Consider the following 9,820-nt stretch of genomic DNA (forward strand, 5'->3'; position numbering starts at 1 on the left):
TCACTCATCCGGAAAATGTAGGTCAGATTCAGCATCCCAAGCAAGTTTGGTAGTATGCATCCTAAGATGTACCCCATGCAAGTCTGGTCATTATAGAGCTCATAGTATCTTGGAAATGAAACCTGCACCAAAAACTTTAACCTGTTCACTCAACCAGAAAATGAAGGTCAGATTCAGCATCCAAAACAAGCCTGGTCATGTGCATCCTTAGATGTATCATCCATGCAAGTTTGGTCAACGTAGGGCTCATAGTTACTTGGAAATGAGAACTGCACCAAAAACATTAACCTGATCAATCAACCAGAAAATGTTGGTTAGATTCAGCATCTGATGCAAGCCAGGTAATGTGCATCCTTAGATGTATCATTCATGTAAGTTTGGTCAACATAGGGATTATAGTTACTTGGAAATGAGACCTGCACCAAAAACATTAACCTGTTCACTCAACCGGAAAGTGTAGGTAAGATTCAGCATCCGAAGCAAGTCTGGTAGTGTACATCCTTAAATGTATCATCCATATAAGTTTGGTCAACAAAGGGCTTATAGTTACTTGGAAATGAAACCTGCCTCAAAAACATTAACCTGTTCACTCAACTGGAAAATGTTGGTCAGATTCAGCATCCGAAGCAAGCCTGGTAATGTGCATCCTTAGATGTATTATCCGTGCAAGTTTGGTCAACACAGGGCTTTTAAGTTCCTTGGAAATGAGATGTATACAAAAAACTGCACCAAAAATGTTAACCTGCTCCAAAAACCTTAACCTGGTCATTCCTTTGCTGAAATTGCAGCATCTTAAACTTTGACTGGTACAATGAAACACACTAGAAGCATCTTCCATGCATGTCTAATCAATATAGGACACAGAAGTACTTAAAAAGAAAAATGCTCCAAAAAACTTAACCTTAACCTGGGACGCCGACGATGACGCCGACACCGACACAGAGGGTATTACATAAGCTCCCCCAACTTCATTGAGGTGAGCTAAAAATCAAAAAAACAATAAAGAGAATTATGTACTTTAGTATAGTCTACTTGTGTGCCAAGTAATATTGAAATCAGACCAAAACTGTAGGAGGAGTAGCATTTTGAAACAATTTCCCACATATTTCTATTTTTAGTAACCACGGCAACACCGTTCAATGAAATCAAAAACCGATACTCAGAATTATACATCTTAGTGTAGTCTACTTATATGCCAAGTTATATTGAAATCAGACCAGAACTGTAGGAGGAGTAGCATTTTGAAAAATTGTTTACAGACAGAGGGTTAGTCGGACGGATGCCAGACACATTGCTATCGCATAAGCTCTTCTGGCCCCGGGATCATGAAACATCTTAAGCTTAAGTCAAAATCTATCTTTAATAATACAATGTTGTAGAAATCAAGCAGAACAAAATTAAATTCTCCATCAGCATATGTCAGTATCGAGATCATGTGAGATTGCAAAGCAACTCCCAGAATTCAATGCGAAGTTTGACCCAGATTCGATCAGTTGTGGACATTTACGCTTTATATTTTATTTGGATTTAACCTTATTTTGTGATATTTATGGTATATTTTATGATTTTGTTGGACAGTGAATTAGTGCAGAACATTTGCGGTAAATTCAAACAGTTATTTGAAGTGTACAGTTACATATTGACGAAGTTCAATAATGGACGAGGAGCGTCCCTCAGGCTCTGACGCCATTTTGGGGGATTTTCTTACAAAAGTGATGTCTACAGAACAGTCAAATACGCATCATGAGCAAGATGTACATAAAGGTGCAATGAAATCTTATAAGCGAGATGCACTTAATAATAAACATTCGTCGCAAGATACCCAAAAGTGGTGAGATGATGATTCTCTGGGGACTAGCGCAAGGGTGCTAGATTGTGTAATTACGCAAGAGACTCAGGAGAAACAAGATCTTTTTAATAAAACTGAATTTGTGACAGAAACAATGTTTAAGAAATTCATGGTCGACCAAAATCTGGCGATGCTTGCCATGAAAAAATCTTTAGATGCAATTAACAATATGAGTTATGTGGAAGCAGGGTCGACAGATGAGAGTGATTCGGATTTGGTAAAAAATTCAGCCAAAAGAAAGTCTGTAAACATCACAGAAAATGCGTCTAAAAAGGCTAAGATCAGCAGCGAGTTAGAGTCGACCGTGCGTGGAAAATTACCCACTGTCAGTCAAAAGGAGGCTGGGCCTTCAGACTTGGGTGGATGTGACATCGAAGGAAACAAAAATGGTGGCTCGGATAAACATGAGGAAGATCTGAATCATCTGTTTGCAGTTTCCAACTATATTGTAGAGGGAAAAACGTCAGATGGTGTGGCCACTAAATTGGCTGAGTTAGTTAATAAGTTGTTAGTAAACAAACTCGAGGATTCGAAGAACAAGAGGCCCATGGGCCACATCGCTCACCTGTTCTGTTCTTTACCACATTTCCCCCTTGTAATACATATTGTGACCCCGTCCTACCCCCATTGATCATAATTTAAACAATTTGAAATCTACACTACCCCAGGATGCTTCCACATAAGTTTCAGCTTTTCTGGCCCAGTGGTTCTTGAGAAGATGATTTTTTTAAAAAATTCCTATATATTTCTATGTAAAACGTTGATTCCCCATTGTAGCCCCGCCCTTCCCCCGGGGGTCATGATTTGAACAATTTAGAATCTACACTACCCCAGGAAGCTTCCACATAAGTTTCAGCTTTTCTGGCCCAGTGGTTCTTGAGAAGAAGATTTTCACGGATTTTTCCTATATATTTCTATGTAAAACTTTGATTCCCCATTGTGGGCCCCCCGCCCTTCCCCCGGGGGTCATGATTTGAACAATTTAGAATCTACACTATACCAGGATGCTTCCACATAAGTTTCAGCTTTTCTGGCCCAGTGGTTCTTGAGAAGAAGATTTTCAAAGATTTTTCCTATATATTTCTATGTAAAACTTTGATTCCCCATTGTGGCCCTGCCCTTCCCCCGGGGGTCATGATTTGAACAATTTAGAATCTACACTATACCAGGATGCTTCCACATAAGTTTCAGCTTTTCTGGCCCAGTGGTTCTTGAGAAGAAGATTTTCAAAGATTTTTCCTATATATTTCTATGTAAAAATTTAATTCCCCATTGTGGCCCCACTCTTCCCCCGGGGGTCAAAATTTGAACAATTTAGAATTTATACTACCCCAGGATGCTTCCACATAAGTTTCAGCTTTTCTGGCCCAGTGGTTCTTGAGAAGAAGATTTTCAAAGATTTTTCCTATATATTTCTATGTAAAAATTTGATTCCCCATTGTGGCCCCACTCTTCCCCCGGGGGTCATGATTTGAACAATTTAGAATTTATACTACCCCAGGATGCTTCCACTTAAGTTTCAGCTTTTCTGGCCCAGTGGTTCTTGAGAAGAAGATTTTCACAGATTTTTCCTATATATTTCTATGTAAAACTTTGATTCCTCATTGTGGCCCCACTCTTCCACCGGGGGTCATGATTTGATCAATTAGAATCTACACTACTACAGGAAGCTTCCACATAAGTTTTAGCTTTTCCGGCCCAGTGGTTCTTGAGAAAAAGATTTTCACAGATTTTCTCTCTATATTTCTATGCAAAACTTTGATTCCTCTTTGTGGCCCCACCCTTCCCCACGGGGTCATGATTTGAACAATTTAGAATCTTCACTATCCTAGGATGCTTCCACATAAGTTTCAGCTTTTCTGGCCCAGTGGTTCTTGAGAAGAAGATTTTCACAGATTTTTCCTATATATTTCTATGTAAAACTTTGATTCCCCATTGTGGCCCTGCCCTTCCCCCAGGGGTCATGATTTGAACAATTTAGAATCTACACTATACCAGGATGCTTCCACATAAGTTTCAGCTTTTCTGGCCCAGTGGTTCTTGAGAAGAAGATTTTCAAAGATTTTTCCTATATATTTCTATGTAAAAATTTGATTCCCCATTGTGGCCCCACTCTTCCCCCGGGGGTCATGATTTGAACAATTTAGAATTTATACTACCCCAGGATGCTTCCACATAAGTTTCAGCTTTTCTGGCCCAGTGGTTCTTGAGAAAAAGACTTTCACAGATTTTTCCTATATATTTCTATGTAAAACTTTGATTCCCCATTGTGACCCCGCCCTTCCCCCGGTGGTCCTGATTTGAACAATTCAGAATCTACACTATACCAGGATGCTTCCACATAAGTTTCAGCTTTTCTGGCCCAGTGGTTCTTGAGAGGAAGATTTTTTAATGACCCCACCCTATTTTTGTCTTTTCTTGATATTTCCCCTTGTGAGTGGACTTGGCCCTTTATTTTAACAATTTAAATTCTCCTTTACCCAAGGATGCTTTGTACCAAGTTTGGTCAAAATTGGCCCAGTGGTTCTTGAGAAGAAGTCAAAAATGTGAAAAGTTTACAGACGGACAGACAGACGAACGGACGACGGACAAAATGTGATCAGAAAAGCTCACTTGAGCCTTCGGCTCAGGTGAGCTAAAAAAAATCATTTACGATATACTTAAATATATCTTTTTTTTGTGTTATCGCTTTAAAAGTATCCTGAGTCATAGCAAAGCACTTGTTTTCACTGTTGACCACTGCATCAGCTGTATATACTTACATTGAATAGTCGAAAGTCCTCTAGATTTTACCAATTAATGTGTTGTTAAGGTCAAGATCTAGTAAATGAAAGGTACCTACAGATTTATCAAATTTGAGAAATAAATTCCTTTATTGATGTTTTACAACTTAAGCATGGTCAAATAAGGTGTTTCAGGGCCTAATTTGTAGGTAAACAAGATGAAAAACTGTATTTAAAGCAGTCATTTTCAATGAAAAATTCAGAAAACCAGTCATGAATTTGGGAGTTTTTTTCATATTCAACAAAGGAAATGTATCCAGATTGCCTACAGTCTCTCAGAAAACGGTAATTAGTATGTTCATGGCCTCTTCTTTAAATCAATCTCAAATTTAATATAGGTATCCAGTTTACTTTTCATATGATTTCAAATTGAATGTCATGAAAATACCCTATTTTCTACATAATTCTGCTAAAGCCATAAAGTACGGGAAAAAGAAAGTTGAAATTGATTATGACATCATAATGGATCTAGCACCAAAAATTAGTCTAAAGTTATTTACTAGATCTTGACCTTAAAATATGCAGATGTTGTAAATCATGGAGTTACCGATGTCATCAAAAATGTTGTATGGGAATTTAGACATTTATAATAATTGTCAAATATTTATTAAATTCATGATACTGTGAATACAAATGCTAGGGGTATTAAATTTGTTGTTGATTACTGTTACCTGGCAATAACACAGCCATGATGTCGATCTCTTAATCGACATGCAGTAGTGTTCTGTTCACACACTCGTGTTTTTTGTAGGTTTTATGAGACTGATGAGTGTTCAATATCTTCACCTAAATACTTCATTACTTTTTCAAAAAGTGTATTTTATTGCAGAATTTTGAGGCAGAATACTCCTTAAAGCCATATATAGCATATATACAATGAAAATTATTAGACTAAAATTATAAGAACTTATTATTTCTATCATTACTTTATATAAAGATAGAACTTTTCCGTAAATTGCAAAATCTAAGTCAATTGCGTTATAAAAATATCACAATTTAATTTGGATTCTCGGAATTTTCTCCGACTCGGAAGAAAATACAAAAGATTTAAATAACACATTACAGAGAAGATAAAATCGTATTATTAGATGAAACGAGGTGTTCTCCGCGTTCAGAATTGTATGAAAAGCTTTAATTTATATGTATTAACTATATTTCTATACTTAATTTTGTATTTTTCAAAAATAAATTTTTTTGATCAGTTACGCCATATATGGCCTTAAAATTAAACATTTTCCTCTGAATTTATCTGTGGAAGAATTTCGTGATTTTAGATCTATGATAGTCTTCATGTATTGTTTAGGTGTGTCACTCAAGATATCAATACTTCAATTCTATGTAATTTAAGAAAAAGGTGGGGACAAGCATATTTTTTGGTAGGACAAGTATTTTTACGATAGTAACCTGTCCAAGGACAAGTACTGCAAAATTGTATTTGTCGACCCCTGATAATGAACTTTGATGTGACCTTTCAATATCCAATTGCATTGTACGAAATATACCTTGTATACTGCTGATGTAAATTGTTGATTTCAATTGCGATAGAAAAAAAACTTGTCAGTGACTGAATATGACATCACAATAGAGGCGTAAATATTCAAGATTACGACAATTTTCGTGATCAAGCAGCCATGAGTAGGAGAGAGCTATATATGCAGACTCTGGACTGTGGCTTGAGACGATGCCCCATATAATACTTAACCAAAACCCCACATGTCCCTATACACAGTGTAATAATAGGTCAGTACAATGTGAAGTAATCATACTCAGCCATGCCTCACCACACACAAGAGAGAAGACAGTTACCCAAACAATGGAATTGCTTTGGATTGTTTTTTAAAACCTCCTTGGTATAAATATTATTGTTATACGAGGGTTGTCCCAAAAAGTCGTAGACAATGTTAATAACTCTTTTAACATGCTACCAATACTGACCAAATTTTGCATAGACATAACACATTCAATGTTCTTTAAAATTGTGAATTCTCAAATATAAATCTTTCATATTAATTATATTGGGACGATTTATATGAAGGCCGATATGGTCTGTCCGCGCACGACCAAAATTCAGAAAAATTGTCGCATATAACTATTACATTTCATTTTGTTTTTATTCCTTTGGTACTAAGTAAAAGATTGAACTAAAATATAAATCACTGACACCAGAATCAAAATCTCAAAAATATGTCAAATTTTCATAAAAAGAGCATTAGAAACAGACGACGGATGGCGTGATTTTCATAGTGTTGTTCGAATTGAGATTGATGAAAATGACGTTGTCGAACGCGTACCCGCCGCACGGAAGTGTAATAAATTGTTTCTGGTATTTTTATATTCATCAGAGACGGAGAAAAAGAGTACAGAAAGGACATTACACACTATTCTTTAATAGAAAAGTTGTTTTTAAAAATATGAGATTCAACGGTAGTTTTTCCTCTATATCAAAAAATAGTTATTGCATTTAAAGTAGAGTACGGATTGTTTAACGCAGACATTTGGGAACGTTCTGGGCCATGAACGTCGTTAAACAAGGTGTATTCTCTGCTGCCTAAAATGTAAGGTGATCTTTCAACTAATTTAATTTTGACTAAAATATGAATCTGCTTAAGAAAACGGACAGTATTAAATTTAAATTATTCCTTTAGTTAATTGTGGTTTTTCACTATAAAAAATATTCCTTTGGATGTTAATAGCCTCATGTGAAGCAGAAAAAGGGACCATAACGTTATGAGAGACGTAAATTACGCTTGCATTAGTGCGCCGATGTACACTTACATGGTTTCTTTATTTTTTCATAGTTTTCTTATTAAATGTGGTATCGTCATGAAACTTGAAATGCATGATCATAAAATGTTACTCTTTGCTATGACAAGATAAGACATTTGATTTAGCAACGAGAAAATAAACTATGTTCCCTGTCTACGACTTTTTGGGACAACCCTCGTACCTCATTATAAATATTCTACACAACAGGTTATCTGATTGGCTCTAGGTTATCACGTAATCGTGCCGTAAAACTTCATATTTCACGGCTGTTGTCACGATTGTCATCATATTCCACCTCTTCGGAACACTTAGTGTATTTTCCCGCAATATAGTTCTCATTCGTTGAAGACGTGGTAAGACGTGGTAAGAGTTGTAGAAGTGGTAAGACATCACAATAGCCTGGTTTACGTCACAAAATTGATGATAATGTGTTGACCGCAGGGTTTAATAGTAACTTTACACTAAAAATGAAAGTGAATTTGAGAGCGGTGCCAAATTTGAAAGTTAATGTTTATTTCAAAGGTTTTGCTTGTTTCAGTATAATAAACATGAAGTTCGGGAAACATCCTGAGGGCTTCGCCCGAGGGGAATATGATATTTCATGAATAAGTCTTCATATTTCCCTCACTATCATGCAATAATTGTATAATAGTCAATACATGTATAATAGTCATTTAATTGTGATTTTTGTCTCCTTTTAATACAAAGAAAAATTTTGAAAAGTTGCATTGAAATAGCTAAATAAAGCTACCTGGGGTAGATAAATAAAGCTGTGTAGGTAATTCTACCAGTAACCTACATAGCTAAATCTAGTGATTGTACTGGACCTGTTTACCCTTAATGGAAATGTAATTTTTCAATGTTTCAAGTGAACCTCACTCGCCCAAACCGCATAGGCGTCGGAACCAGGGAGCCCCCCCCCCTCCTTTTTTTGCAAAAATAGACATTATATATAGGCATTGGAAATTGTGATTTACCTTTTTTTGTTTGTTTATCCCCCACCCCACTTTTGATTATCCCCCACTTTCAATTTGCTTCCGACACCCATGAACCAACACAGCGTAAAACATAATATTTTATCTATGTCTCTGATTTTAACAAGGAATTATGATGAGAAAATATATTTACAAATTTCGACTCACTAATGGCCCATGAACCTTGCAATATTTAGCGTTAGCATGGTTAGGGATACGTCAAGTTATCGTCCGTATTTCTTCACGCCGAGAGTTTCATATATGCATAGATCCAGAAATATATATATGTGGTTTTATATGTCTCTGGTAGGTACAGTTCTTAACCAAAGACTAAATATTTCCTACTCACTGAATAGATCCTATGTATTGTCCTTGTGTTTCGTATAGGTGCCAAGGGTGCGTTAACTTACTCAAATGGACCCATGGGGAACGGGTACTACTAAACAGAGAACCCTACAGAACTCTAGAGAACCTTAGAGAACCCTAACGATTTTTAACTATTTACTGTCTGTAAATAATTTATTTATATTTTAAATAACTAATATGTCATGCCAGAACAAAATTAAATTTAAAAATATATATTTTGACAAGTTTTTTTGCTTATTTTTAAATAGTACTATAATCTTTTAAGAAGACTTCATCATAGCTTTGTGATAAAACTTGTAAGAAATTAATTTATATGTTTTAGATCAGAGTAAATGATTAATAAGAATTCTATATATTATTAAAATTAAATAAAAAATAATGTGAAAAATAATCACAAAATTACTTGATAAATACTATTTCGATAATGTACAATGTTTTTGAAATTCAATTGGGATCAGGATGTCAGAAAATATTTCACCCTCTAGTTTGTTACGTTTCTCTGGTGAAAACTTCCATAAAATAATTTTTCAATTGATTTTATGTATAAAATATGTTTTATTTAATAAAAATCAACAAAATTATGCATAAAATATATCAAAATTCACCATATAAACCTCAAGTTCTCTAGGGTTCTCTAGAGTTCTCGAGGGTTCTCTGTTTAGTAGGACCGATGGGGAACATACTAAAGACCTGATATACTAAAGACCTGGTATTTGACCTGATGAAAAATTTTTCTTACAAATTATCAATTTAAACATTACATTTCATAGTTTTGGGGCAAAAATATTAATGATAGTAGCTAATACTATACTAAAATACACTTTAAGTGGATAATAAGTAGATTTTTAGCCATATGTATTAAGCGGCGCGTCGATTTACCCAAATGGACCCAAATGAACCCAAATGGACCCAAATGGCGACCCAAATGGACCCAAATGACGACCCAAATGGACCCAAATGGCAATCCAAATGGACTTCTGTAGACTTTATATCAAAACTAGAATGCATCAATATGTGACAATTCTGGAATCTTGAGGTATGACCATACAGAGTTTTCAATTAGTTATTGTTAACATCACGTG

At 35.5% G+C, this 9,820-nt stretch overlaps 1 pseudogene; it reads left to right on the forward strand.

Moving 5' to 3' along the window:
- The first annotated feature begins 1,655 nt into the window (after positions 1-1,655).
- LOC134229870 (uncharacterized) lies at positions 1,656-8,859 on the forward strand (annotated as a pseudogene).
- The last annotated feature ends 961 nt before the right edge of the window (positions 8,860-9,820 follow it).

The sequence above is a fragment of the Saccostrea cucullata genome, unplaced genomic scaffold (assembly GCF_032062105.1).
Source record: "Saccostrea cucullata isolate Sc308-1 unplaced genomic scaffold, CSIRO_AGI_Scuc_v1 ctg4824, whole genome shotgun sequence".
Classification (NCBI taxonomy): Eukaryota; Metazoa; Mollusca; class Bivalvia; order Ostreida; family Ostreidae; genus Saccostrea; species Saccostrea cuccullata.